The sequence below is a fragment of the Ictidomys tridecemlineatus genome, chromosome 8, assembly GCF_052094955.1.
Source record: "Ictidomys tridecemlineatus isolate mIctTri1 chromosome 8, mIctTri1.hap1, whole genome shotgun sequence".
NCBI classification, from domain to species: Eukaryota; Metazoa; Chordata; class Mammalia; order Rodentia; family Sciuridae; genus Ictidomys; species Ictidomys tridecemlineatus.
This window is the reverse complement of record NC_135484.1, coordinates 56,486,770-56,500,422: the sequence shown is the minus strand read 5'-3', so window position 1 is coordinate 56,500,422 and position 13,653 is coordinate 56,486,770. Positions and strand designations below refer to the sequence as shown.

The following is a 13,653-nucleotide window of genomic DNA, read 5'->3' as shown; positions in this document are numbered from 1 at the left end:
GTGAGGTCCCATTTCAAAAAAAAAAAAAAAAAAGGTGGTGGGGGAGAAGAACTTTGAGATAATTTTGTATTCTATGAAGGGACTAATGCCTCCAGCAGGAATTTTTAAAAAAACAACTATAAAGGAGTCCTCCGTTTAATAAATCTGCTCACTCTGCAGTTATCATTTCCTCTTAAAATTGTGTCCTCTGTTGGGGGACAGGCAGGGCGGGGGTGGGGGGTCCAGGGACTCCCAGCTGAAGTATGTCTATGTGACTTTTTCCCATATGATATGGATGGGCAGGGCTAGCAAATGTGGGCAGAAAGTCAGGGGTTGTCGAATGTACCTTTCTTTGCACCTAGCCATATTCCTAGGCTTTGCAGAAACCCAGTCTCAGTCAGAGGCAGAAATAAGTAAGGCTCGCAGCAACAGTGAACATGTGAGGAAGGTCCCCAGCTAGAATCCATCCGTGGGGAATTTGGCTGAGGGGATGGGAAGAAAAGGGCATACTGAATTCTCCTTCTTTTTTCTATCCTCTGTGAAAAGCCTGATGCTAGTAATGAATATGTAATCAGTTTTCAATTTGCACTTAAAAAAAAAAGTATACTAATGAGAAAGTGCAACACCTTGAGTAAGCCTGGAAATAAACAAGATTGGTACGGCTGCCTCTCATCACCATGTTGTGTTGTTGTTGTTTACTATATAAATAAATACATATATGTGTGTGTGCGCGCTATCTATATCTATATATCTATATCTATCTATCTATCTATCTATCTATATATATATATATATATATTTGTAGATGGACACAATACCTTTATTTTATTTATTTACTTTTATGTAGTGCTGAGGATCAAACCCAGGGCCTCACGCGTGCCAGGCAGGTGCTCTACAGCTGAGCCATAACCCCGGCCCCCTCCATGTGATAATTAAATTAAGGAAGTTTCCTCTTACAAGAGGATTTTATTGCTTTGTTGCAAAACAGAACTACAGTCTAGCTATTTTTATTTCATTCATTATGATAATCACAAAAAGTAGCCTTTCTTCAGACACTTTATTTAAACAAAATGAAGAAATGCTGTCCAGGCATTCAGAGTAGTCATTACCTAAGCTTATTAGTGAAATCCTGACCACAAAGCCCATTCAGCAGGAGCCACCTCTGTAAAGGACACATAAAGACAAACTGCTGATCCAAACTGTCAGATGCTGAAGGAGGCTCAAGACAGTAAATGTATCTTTTGTTTTTTACAGGGAATAAGTAGCACTCGCTGCCCTATAATAGAGCCAATAATGCCATCTATGGAGCATCGCTTCTGTTTTTCCTATAAAATTGTGATTTCTAAGAGACCGATTTAGTGTTCAGATTAAGTATAGACGTATAACTTTGAGAGTGAAACCTACATGGTTTTTGGACATTTCTACTTGGCAATATTAACTGTCCCTTAAGTTCACATGACCCATGCCAGTCTCCCAGCCCTCTGCTAGAGCTCCATGAGGTTCTCCAGGCCGCAAAACTGCATCATGGTTTCCTTTGAGTTCACCTCACTCTCTCTCAGTCTCTACTTTCCCACATTATTTTCTTTTCTTCCTTCCATTTCCACAACTTGTGGTCACTCCGGGTCACTAACCCCAACTCCCCTTCCATGGGGTCCACCAGAGGCTGCCATGGTTGTCTTCCACCAGCATCCCTTCCAATCATGTCACTTCCCCGCTCATGAACCTGTGAAGAGTCCATATTCTCCAGCCTTCCCCAGATGACATTACTTTCCTTATTCCACCTTCCACCTTCCCCTCACTAATTCCACCAGGTTTCATCATGCCCCTTAACTGCAGTGAGGCCTTTATGCCCATGGCCACGGCTTACCTGTCTTCAGGCTTTGCCCTGGCCTGGAGTGCCTTCCCTTACCCCGTTCCTTGTTAAGTCTGTCCTTCAGAGTTGGTCCTTTGTCTTCCTGGACCCTTGCTGCACACCCTCACTGGTCTCCTTCCCTTTGAACTCTGAAAGCATCACAAATGTCTACAGCACATATTTTAGCAGTTAATTATATGCCTGCCTGCACACAGGTGGTTGCTTTATAGACAAGTCTATAAGCTTCTAAAAGTAAAAATAAACCTTGTATTCTCTATCCCTCACACAGTGAGTTCAGGTAGGTACTCGTGGAAGATATTAACTGTTTCCTATCTTTTCTGTGCCAGGGAGGTTAGTAGAAGAATTCTTATTTTCAAGCCAGAGCATTGGCACAGTTCAGGAGGTTAAGGCAGGAGGATTACAAGTTCAAAGCCAGCCTCAGCACAACTTAGCTAGGCCCTAAGCAACTTAGTGAGACACCATCTCAAAAAAAAAAAAAAAAAAAAAAGAGAGAGAGAGAGAAAGAGAAAGAATTCTTATTTCAGATTATGTTGTTAAGTCCTTGAATAGTCATAGTGCCAGAAAATGTTTTTAATATAAATGATTACTAAAGAATTGATTGTCAATCAATTAATATTAGACTATAAAGGTTTTATATATCAGCCATAATACTTATTTAGAAAAAAAAGGGAAGAAACCAAACACTTAGACCTAGGGTATGTGTATTTTAAGTATTAGTTTAAATGACACCCCCATCCCCAATGAAGAACTACTTTTTGTACAGAGGGCATCCGTAAGTGGTAGCTGTTATTATAGGCCCATAGCATCCTCTAAACAACAGTATTTCCTTATATAGTCTTCATATATCTGTCTTCATTCCTTTCCTTTTACCCCAAACTGTGAGTTCCTTGATGTCAGAGAACCCTGAGTCGACGGGAGACTGCCAGAGAGCTGGCAATCAATACATGTTGTATGAACCTCGAGGATGTTGTGCTATAAGTGATAAAAGTTAGTCACACAAAGATGAATACTGTTTATAAGGTGACTGAAACAGTCAAACTCAGAAACGAAAAGGAGAACGGTGATTGCCAGGGGCTGGGGGCAGAGCAGAATGAGGAGTTGCTTAATGGGCATAAAGCTTCAGTTTTGCAAAATGAGAAAGTTCTAGAGAGCTTTTGCACAACAATGAATATGGTGAATACTGAGCACTTAAAAATCATTAAGGGGCAGGTTTTGTGTTATATGCTTTCAGCCACAATTATAATCATAATAATCAAGAACATCATCATCAGTGCATGTTCACACCAATGAGCCTGTAGGTGCTTGATAAATGTTTCTTTTTTAAAAAAAAAATATTAGATGTTGATGGACCTTTATTTTATTCATTTATTTATATGCGGTGCTGAGAATCAAACCAAATGCCTTATACCTGCCTGGCAAGCACTCTACCCCTGAGTCACGACACCAGCCCCTTAATAAATGTTCCTAATAAGGGTGGTCATGATAAAAGAAACAGGAGAGCATTTTTTCTTCTAATTTATATCACCTAGAAATAAAGCCAAGTAATTAAGAGGTCGATTAATAGTGTCACTATTTGTTGAAAAATAAAACTTCAACAAAAGAATTTTGCTGAATACTGAAAATTTACAAGACATAACCAAGCTAGAAATGGGATAATAATTTACAATTACAGAATTATATGGATTGATGATTATAGGTGTCCATTATTTGGGTACTGATGAAATAAATGTACATCATTTTCACCTTTCCTGTTACATGGACACACATTTTTAAGTAATGTTACATGGGATATGGCTTGTTGGATATAATTTATACCTAGGTAGGAGAAAACAGCAGAAGTAAATAAAAAGTGAAATGAAAACAAAACAGAACAGAAACTCAGCAATAAAGACAATTGACCTTTTTCACCAGAGATTGAAAATCAGAGCTAAGATACCCTTCCAAATGCCTCCTTCCCATCCACCTGTAATCAGGCTTTTTTCATATTAATTTAATATATTCAGGACAACTTTCCCCGAACCACCTACTACTACTTCCTCTGTTGTCTTTTCAGCAATTTTAGTTTAGTGTCACACCCAAGAAAGGGCGCACCTCTTTAACCCTTTCAACTCTTGAGTCAAACACACCCTTATTAAAAGCGCTTTTGACATGACAGTCAGCATCTGTCCTTCAGCTCTGACTCGGGGAGACAGCAGCTCCTTGGCAGATGAGCTGGCGAGAGTTAAGCCCCATAAGGCTGAGAACCAGGCCAGGCTGTTCTGAGAAGTAGGAAGATCCATACTGGTAATGCCGGCGGAACTGCGTTTTACTTCTTATATCCTCTTGGTGTATCTATAGAAATCAAAAAGAAGCGACAGCATGGTAAGAAAGAACCGAAGTTTTGTTATCTCTTTATTGCTTAAGACCTTGTTTTTGAATTTATGTACTATTACTGCTATTAATAACATCACTGAATTCACAATGTATTTATTGTCTACATCTGGCAAACTCTCTGGGTTTAAAAATCTTAAGCAATTTTTGAATAGAGGAAATAGAGTGGGAGGCTGAGCACCCTCAGAGACTTGGACTTGAAGTGGAAATGAGAACACCCTGCCTGTCATCTCTGCTGTTTGCTAGTTCTCGTTCTTTAAAATCCCACAGGTGATCATTACCAAGCTACTCTTGTTAAATGCATTTGACTTAGCTCCATCGCCATCCCAATAAGTTCGGTTTTATAGACCTGTTGTTGAGTGTGCTATAAAGAACTTAGTCCTTTTTTCCTCTCTGAGTTAAAAACAGCTGGGCTCTCTCCACCCCTTTTTCAAATTTTAAAGGCAAACTGATATCCAGCCCCTTGGGGGCAGGGGTGGAGGATGGAACTAGTGGAGAAACATTGTTTTGAGAAGAAGGGTTGATTTTCAGTTTTCTTCATGGTAGCAGAACTTGGAACTCTAGTACATTCTTTTAAAATGTAGGTTATCTTTCAAATGTGCTCTCCAGTGGGCGTTGGCTGCCTGTTGCTCTCACGGGCCGCTGTATAACGAGTTATTATGTATTGCACATACTTTCCCCAAACGAGATTTATTAGGACACAGAAATTTATGGGAACAACTCAGCTTCTTACAACCCTATCATTCAAGAAGTGCTGGGAATTAAAATAAGTGAAGAGAAAAAAGCAATCTTGTAAACTTTTAAGAAAAAGAAGTTTATATAAGACATATTAAACTTCGCTTCACTAGTTTGATCACAGAGGCATAAATATAAAACCCCGAGTAAGTGTTGGGCGTTATTGCCTTCATTTTCTCTATTCAAGCTTTAATCCTTAACACTTTCCCCATCATTTGCTCTTTCAGACACAATGGCTTAATAACCACACTGATAAATAGTCTCTACACGAAGGTGTGAGCTCTTGATTGGTACCTAGAAATCTTAACAGAATTCACAACATGTTTTTAAATGCCTTTTTAAAATTATTTGCCAAATTAAAAAATAATTAAACATGTAGGATCAAGAGCATTGTGACTATGAACCTTCAAAAGCATTTCGGATTTAATAAGTAAAATTTTGATGTTTTGGTCAATAATTTTATTAGTGCCTAGTTGTTAATATCTAGATGTGTCCTAAGCAGATAGATTGAATGATAGCTTAGGAACAGGGGTAAAGAGTGTTGGGCTTGGGTGGGGAGACCTGCAGGAGGAGGTATACTAGCCAGGCTGATCATTTTGAAGGTTGTCTCTCCCTGGAGTTTCTCTGTGCTATGAAATAAAGGTACACGGAAAGGTATACAGTGTTAGTAATTATGCTGTAGGTACTAATAGTGTAGTGGCTAGTGAGAAAGACATTTGAATTTTAATTCAAAATGTTGAAATGGGCAGAGCTGCTGCCTGTGTCTCCAGGCATAATGAGGACGAGGGTAGTGCAGGAAAACCTGGGTGTGCAGGCTTGTCCGCCTCAAGCCTGTACAGGAGTGGGGTTTGCAAAATGCAATCCAAACGCACAAGCTGAGGCAGAGAGGAGGCAGCCCAGCTCTAGCTGCTGCCAGGAATAGAGTGGTGAAAGGTGATGAAATGTTTTACTTTTCAAAACTGAAAGGGCACAGATTTCTCACAGTCTCCCCACTCCCAATCTCTGCTACTTCCACCCCTATCCCACCTGCCCCAAGACAGAGTCTCACAGGGGAAGCAAAGAATAAAACCCAATTCCATAGGAGGGAAAAACAAGCCCATTTTCCTAAGGGTAGAAAGGAAGTGGAGGGGGAAAAAGATATGAGATGTTAAATGAAAGCCCTTAGAAGCATAATTTTATAGACCTAATCTGTTAAAGTGTCAGAATCTCCCTGCTTGGTAGTTCCAGTGTGGTACTTTGGGCTCTGCAGGAGCTGCTCCTCACCCCCCAGGGTCTGTTTGCACCTGTGCCTTACCTTCCTCCCTTCCTGCTCTACCTTCCTTTGCAGCAGGCTTCATTTCTCAGCTCTTTCTGTGTCTGATGTGACCTACCTCCTTGTTCTCTGATCTTGTCTAAGTGTGTGTGTGTGTGTGTGTGTGTGTGTGTGTGTGTGTGAGAGAGAGAGAGAGAGAGAGAGAGAGAGAGAGAGAAAGAGAGTATTTGTGTCAATGTTGCCAAAATAAACAGAACAGGAATTAGGAAAGAAATGGCACACACACATTGCAATGCATCTCTGAGTCTGGCCAGCTGTGTGTGAACCTAGGTGAATTTCTTTGCACACTGCCATTTTCTCAGATATGGAATGAGGATAACAATTACCCACTCACAGGATTGTCATGAGGCACCCGGCAAAATAGTAGGTTGATAAGAACTATTAGCTGAAATATACAACAAAAGAAGAAGAATGAAAGGCCAATAAGTATATAAAACATGTTCAATGCCTTGATCAACCAAAGAAATGCATGTTACCAAGCAGAGCACTTGTAATCCCAGCTGCTCAGGAGTCTGAGGCAGGTGGATCACAAATTCAAGGCCAGCTTGAGCAACTTATTGAGATGCTGTCTCAAAATAAAAATTTAAAAAGATCTGGGGATGTAGCTCAGTGGTAGAGTGCTTACCTAGCATACACAAGCCCTGGATTCAATTCCCCTCCCCACCAAACACAAAAAGTTTAGAAAAACATTTTTTAATAAAGAAATGCATGTTTTCTAGTTTTTGTGAAATACAGTTTGAACCATAAAAGTATATACAATATAAATATAATTATAGAGTATAATGGATAATCATAACGTAAGCTGCAATATATGACTAGACACAGGTCAAGAAATAGGATACTTCTGTCCCTTTAATGAGTCCCCCATGGGTCTCTGATCACACTCCTCTCTCACCACCAAGGCCAGAACTAGGGAGAGGGGAGTGAGGCACTTGCCTCAGAAGCAAAATTTAAGGAGGCACCAAAAAACTCAGTAGTCGAGATACATAATATTTTAATGCAATATTTTAAAGAGTAAAAGTTAATGCAAAAAAATACATGACAGGAAAAATAACAAAATTTTAAAGAAATTCAGGATTCAAACCACAAAGAAGTATCCATTATTTTAACTGTGATAACCACATATCTGCTGTGATAACCACATATCTGCTTTTCCTTGTGGTCATACCACCTATGACTATATCCCAGGACAATACAATTTAGTTTTTCTGCTCTTGAATTTGATATAAGTGAAATTAAATATTAGGACTGATCCTGCTGCTCAATGGGATATAGTGAGGGGTGGGATTTCCTGCTCATGGGATAAATGCATGTTTTCATTCCTGGTAGATAATGCTAAACTGTTGCCCAAAACATGTATGCCAACTTTCATTCTGATCACCAGTGAATAAGAGTTTCTGTTTCTCCACAGCCTCCCTAATATTTGGAATTATTATTCTGTTAAAATTTCCCAATCTAGTCATATAACTGTATTTTATTGTGGTTTTCCTTTTTCATTCCCTTGATTACTAAGCAAGAATGTATCCTATGGAAATAATTAAAGCTATATGTAGATACTATCTACAAATGTTTCCTGCAACCTGCAATATATCAAAAGTAACAAATGAACAACTGCAGGAATTGTGGTACAGTGACAGGATGGAATTCAATGCAACCATTAAAAATATTAATATAGACATGTATTAATGACATGAATTCAGTGAAAGAAGAATATACCAATTAGTATGTATAAAATGATGTTGTATAATGCCCTAGAAAAGAAAGGGAGAAAAAAATTGCAATAGTGGTGTATTGGGGTAGAAACATTAAGTATAATTTATATTTTTTTCATTGCACTTATTCATCATTCTGACTTTCAAATATGAATATATATTTACTTTGCTTTCTGTGTTAGTCAGCTTTCTGTTACTATTAAAAATATGTGAGACAGTCAGAAAGGGAAAGGTTTATATGGCTCACCATCTTGAAGACTCCAGCCCATGATCAGTTGGACCTATTTTTAGGCCAGTGTTGAGGCAGTACATCGGGGTAGGGTGCACATGGCCAAATGAAGCTAGTCAGTCACTTTGTGGCAGAATTTGAGGGATAGAATTAAATACCTGAGTCTCACAATTCCCTTTGAAGGTATGCCCTTAATGTCCCAAAGACTTCTCACTAGGCCCCACCTATTCTAGTCCTAGTCCCCACCAAGCTGGGGACTGTGCCTTTAACATGTGGGTCTTAGGGAGGTTCCAGATACGTACTACAGCAATTTCTTTCTCTTCTCCTTATCTCTTCCCCTAGAGAATGTGTTGGGTGTTTTACAAACAACTTATTAGATCCTTAAGATAATTGAGAGGACAAGTATTTCAGAAACTGGTTTGGGGAAATCAGTTGAGAAGAAGGCTAGAGATCGGTCTTTGTCCCTGTCAGAAAATTGCCCTTAGGATTTGTCACAAACGATTGCGCCCAACTACTAGGTGTTCCACTATATACTGTTGTCTGGCTCTTGCTTATTGATAGATGGGAGAGTGAAATATTTCTGAAAAATATCATTGACCTTGTATTCATTTGGTAAATAAATATTTATTGAGGCTTATTTGCACCAATCACTGATAGAGGGTTGGGGATGCAGAGGTGAACAGGACTACATTGTTGTCTGTAAGGGAAGAGAGACAAAAAAAATAATAAAGAAATACTGTATACAAATAAGCATGCAATACATTTTGGGTAATGATAAGTGAAATAAAGAAAAAATAAAGGAAGATAAGGTTATAGAAAGTGAACATAGGGTGAACAGGGTGAGCTCAAGGAATTCACTCAACCTAACCACTTATCTGCTAACATTAAGGTCTATTAAAAAGAAAAGAAAAAAAAATTAAAGTTAGCAAAAGAGTAGACTTGTTTGCTTTCTTTTTTCCAGCCATGACACATTAAAGGTGAGTGTTCATGAACAACAGTACACCTCATTCTGCAGACACATTAACTCTTATAGAAACTGTACTAGATGCAGCTGCTATTTTTATCTCCATCTCATCTAGTGACCAGATCTTATTAGTTATTTACTTAGTGTCTGTAACTTTAACTTGGGCTATAAAACATCCACAAAATCCCAGACTCTTAATAATCACTGTCACAGGACATTGTGTACTTTGCAAAGTATGTTCACATGTATCATTTTATATGAATTTCTCAATACCCTGTATGACAGGTGTGTAATTTTTGAGAGGATGAATGATTTGATCCTTATTTAGTAATATTCCTGAGTTCTCTTCATGAAAGCATGCGTTCGCTTCTTCATTTGAAAAACATTGCTAGAAAGTCAATAATTCTTACTAAAAAATTACAGGAAACAGGGACATTCCTAGGCAGTGTATATTAATTCAAAATACAAAAATTACTCCATCTTCTAGAAATAAATCCACTGTTTTCTGCTGTACTTTGAAATGTGGTTAAACTGACTTTAAATTAGGAGGTCTTGAGATCACCAACTGTTACAGAGGCAGCCTGGAGTCAGTAGTGCTATGCTGGAGGGGCTTGCCCATTCTGCTCCCTCCTCATACATTCTCTTTTTCTGGTCTCAGTCAGTCCCCAGAGCTGCCAATTTGGCCAATATCCATGCCTGATGGGAAAGCAGGCATCCTGTTTTAGTCCTCTCCCTGGCCACTCCTTCTTTTTCTCCCCAATATTCCTGGGTTTTCCTTACCATGTCATTTATACATGCATCACTTAATTGAAGATAAGTCCTGAGTCCTTTAGTATTCAGATTCTGAGATGCACTCATGGCTTATAGTATATAAAAGTAATTATTCTAGATCCTTAATCTGAGTTATTGTGCAAAAATCATTATTTTAAAATTGCATAAATAACATGCTTTTTAGGTTCTGAGTCAATACAAAGAAACTAATTTAACTACTTCCCAATGAGTACATTTTCCTTTTCTAGTTTGTATAAACTTTAATTAGAAACTTGGTAGTCATTTGATTATGTTAATCAGGATATACACACATCAGAGGTAGAATAAGAAAAATATTTGCTCTAAATTTCAAATTCCTCTATTTCCTTATAGTTACACATTACACATAAGGGGAAAAAAAAAGAATCACCAGATAAGAATTACACACCTTAATTATAAAGCAAATTAATTCAGCCTGATAGTTATCTTTGTGAGAAAAAGGAAGTGTTAGGGAAATTGTTCAGTTTATGTGTGGAGAAACATTCTGGGTTATTTGTTTCTCATAATTAGGCACACAGTGTTGGTTGGGGTCCCAGCCCAGGAAGCAGATTGCACAGTAATTTGGGAAATTGAGGAAAGTAATGAGGAGCTATGGGCAGGGTTTTAAGGAAACCACAAGTGGTTAATTACACTTAAGCTCAACAGTTTTTCACTCATATGACATCTTCTGAGGCCCTGTGCCTAAATCTGTATTCCAGGATTTTAGGTGCTTTTTTTAAAAAACAAAAGCAAAAACAAACTCTCGGAGTTATATAAGCTTCAGCCCTAAGAAATCTGGTTGGATAGCAGACAAAGACCAGTGAAGCACCCCCTAGCAGGTGTCTTCAGACTCTATCATCCTAGGCCTGAAGGACCAAGAGGGAAGTCATTACTGGAAGTCAGAAAGAGACCCTAGCTGCAGTCCAGGGCTGCCTGGTAGAAGCCTGCCACACTCAGAGCCTAACTAGGAGAGGGGACTCTGGGGAAATACCTTGATTTCATTCCAGTCTCCCTCTCTGATCTCCTGTCAGCACCCCGCCTGGCTGAACCTTACCAAAACCAAAGGGCAAGGGGTCAGTTTCTACATTCCCTCCTGGTCGGGGGCCTGGCACACAGGTAAGGGCAGAGAAGGGTGAGCCAGCAAAATACCCAGCACACACTGTTTACACAGTTAACTGAATTCTAAAGCAGAGATGCAACACGGGACAGGCTGGCTGCTGTTTACCCTGTCCCACCCACTGTACGGCCAGGTCTCCATCAGCAGGCCACAGAGGTGTGATGCACTCCGTGCAATCGGTGCAGCTATAGAGTAGTACAGATATCATCTCATATTAGTAAAGTCTTATTTTTCTAATGATATAATCTAAAATGGGAAAAATTACTGAGCTAACACTTAGAAAGCATGACTTTATCATGGGAAAATTATTTAGATTCCTTGGTCCATGATTTATCTCCTTATGATAAGGTAAGGAGAAACTACTGGCACCTTACCTTAGATGCTCAATTATTAGCAGAATGAATGAGTAAATGATCCCACAATTCAAATATTTTTTTTTTTTTTTTTTTGTGTGTGTGTGTGTGTGTGTGTGTATGGTACTGGGGATTGAACCCTTAGGCCTTGAACATGCTAGGCAAGTGCTATATCACTGAGCTACATTCCCAGCCTTTTTATCTTCCTTTCTGATTGATCAAGTGTGAGTGACCTTAAACAATTAGGTTTCACACTGTTAAAAATATCTGAAACCAGGAGTTTGCTTTTTAAAATAAACTCTTTGGAATAATAAAAATTGAACTTTCACAAATGATGGCTTTCATATTCAATAATGTTTATTTTTTTGTAGGATGCCATTAAACCTAAAGGTTAGAAGAAAAAGGTCTGCCACCATTCTTTCACTTGATGGCATGCCTTTGACTTTACATAGTGGGATGTCATTGTTGTTCAGGCTGAAGTGGTAGCATTGGGGAAAAAAACCCAAACATACTGAGGTGTGAGTAAAAACAAACATACTGAGGTATAAGTAGAGAAGTATGTGTCATACAACAAAAAACACAGAGAATAGATTTCTTTTTTAATGCAAAAATAAAATAGCAGAGGTGTTGTGGACACCGGCAAGAGGTGATAAATGTTAGGAGTGATAATGGAGTTCCAGAGTGGCCTAAATGTGTTACTTGTTTCACCATATGAAATTGGGCCATCAAAAATGGTCAATGTAGCAAATTTGTGTGCTTTTCAAAAAAGGCCTGTTTGTTACTGTTTATTAGTGTTACAGACTGTGGTCATTGAGTACAAGCCTTAGTTTTCACTCATAGTAATAACTTTGGAAGAAAGTACTATTATAGCACAAATGTAACAACAGAGATTCTTAGTTCTGTCTCCAGAATCATGAAGAAGTGGCTAAGTATAGTCCCAGGTACTCCCAGGCTGAGGCATGAGGATCACTTGAGCTCAGGTGTTCCAGACCAGCCTGGGCAAATAGTAAGATGAGAGAGAGAGGGGGGGGAGGGGAGGGAGGGGGAGAAAGGAAGGAATACAATTAGCTAAACTTTATCTAGTATATTCTGAGAGAGGGAACTGAATTACATATAATAGAGAATATTTATTTTAAAATTAAAATGACAAGTTCCAGTGCTTAATTGATCAAGGCTGATGTGAATATTTTATTTGTCCTTTGCATTGTGTGTGTAAATTGAGAGTGAGCCATTTATATTAGCACAAGCACAGAGATAAGGATAAGACAAAACAGAGAGTTGGGAGGGTAGTTGATTTTAGATGCCTATTCTGAATTGAGGTCTGTGGGATCAGAGATCCATATCTAGATACTCCCTTAAATTTAACTTTATCTCTGTTGCTCCTGATACTGAGATTATATTCAACTATATGCTTGCTGTGGGAAAATGTAATTTTGAATTTAATTCTAAACATTTTCAGAATAAGTATTTGGAAGTATAATAAGAGTCAGTTTCCCCCATTATTATGTTTCTCTTTCTCCCAACATAACTCTGCATCAGGTTTTCTACCCCAGCTTTAAACTTTCTCCCCCCCCCCGCACCCCCCACTCTCCATCTTTGTTATTTTGTTAGCTGTCACATGGCTCTAATCCTTGTTTTTATTTTATTCATTCATTCATTCATTCATTCATTCATTCATTCATTCATTCGTGCTAAAAATTGAACCCAGGGCCTCTTACATGTTAGGCAAGCGCTCTACAGCTGAGCTTCATCCCCAATCCCTGTTCTTACTTTTAAAAGGTGAAGAGTGAAGCAGTTTAAATCCCTCAGTTTTGAGAGCTGGGTTTGTAACTCAGTGGCATTGGCATGAAAAAGGCCCTGGATTCAGTCCCCAGAATTAAAAAATAAATAAAATAAAAATCTTATATTTTTGAAGCTACACACTAAAACTATTTTTAAAATCTATTCAGAAAAAAAAAAAGTCCCTTGCTAAAGGGTGAGGGGCGGAGTCTACATCCAAATATGTTGTGAATCTAATGTCTTAAAGCAAAATGGTCAATCATCATTCAAAACAATATCCATCTGACACATTCCTTGCCATGGCTAAACTGAAGTTAAGAACTAAGGTATCTTTCAGAAATCAACAAGTGAACTCTTGATATTTTAAAAAGAGTTCTTTTGTACATGGATGACCACATTCTAGAAGGATGCACAGGTGAGGACATGTATACAGATCTGAAT

At 38.6% G+C, this 13,653-nt stretch overlaps 1 protein-coding gene and 1 long non-coding RNA gene across 2 annotated transcripts in view; one reads left to right on the top strand and one right to left on the bottom strand.

Moving 5' to 3' along the window:
• The window catches only part of Crybg1 (crystallin beta-gamma domain containing 1), a 190,632-nt gene that overhangs the window by 119,904 nt on the left and 57,075 nt on the right, over positions 1-13,653 (top strand). The gene's annotated exons all lie outside the window — the stretch shown is intronic.
• On the bottom strand, positions 3,192-6,344 carry LOC144365866 (uncharacterized). Its single transcript, XR_013424597.1, has 2 exons — positions 6,252-6,344; positions 3,192-4,183 (listed from the first exon to the last, which is right to left on the bottom strand). It is a non-coding gene; the product is annotated as an uncharacterized LOC144365866 (long non-coding RNA).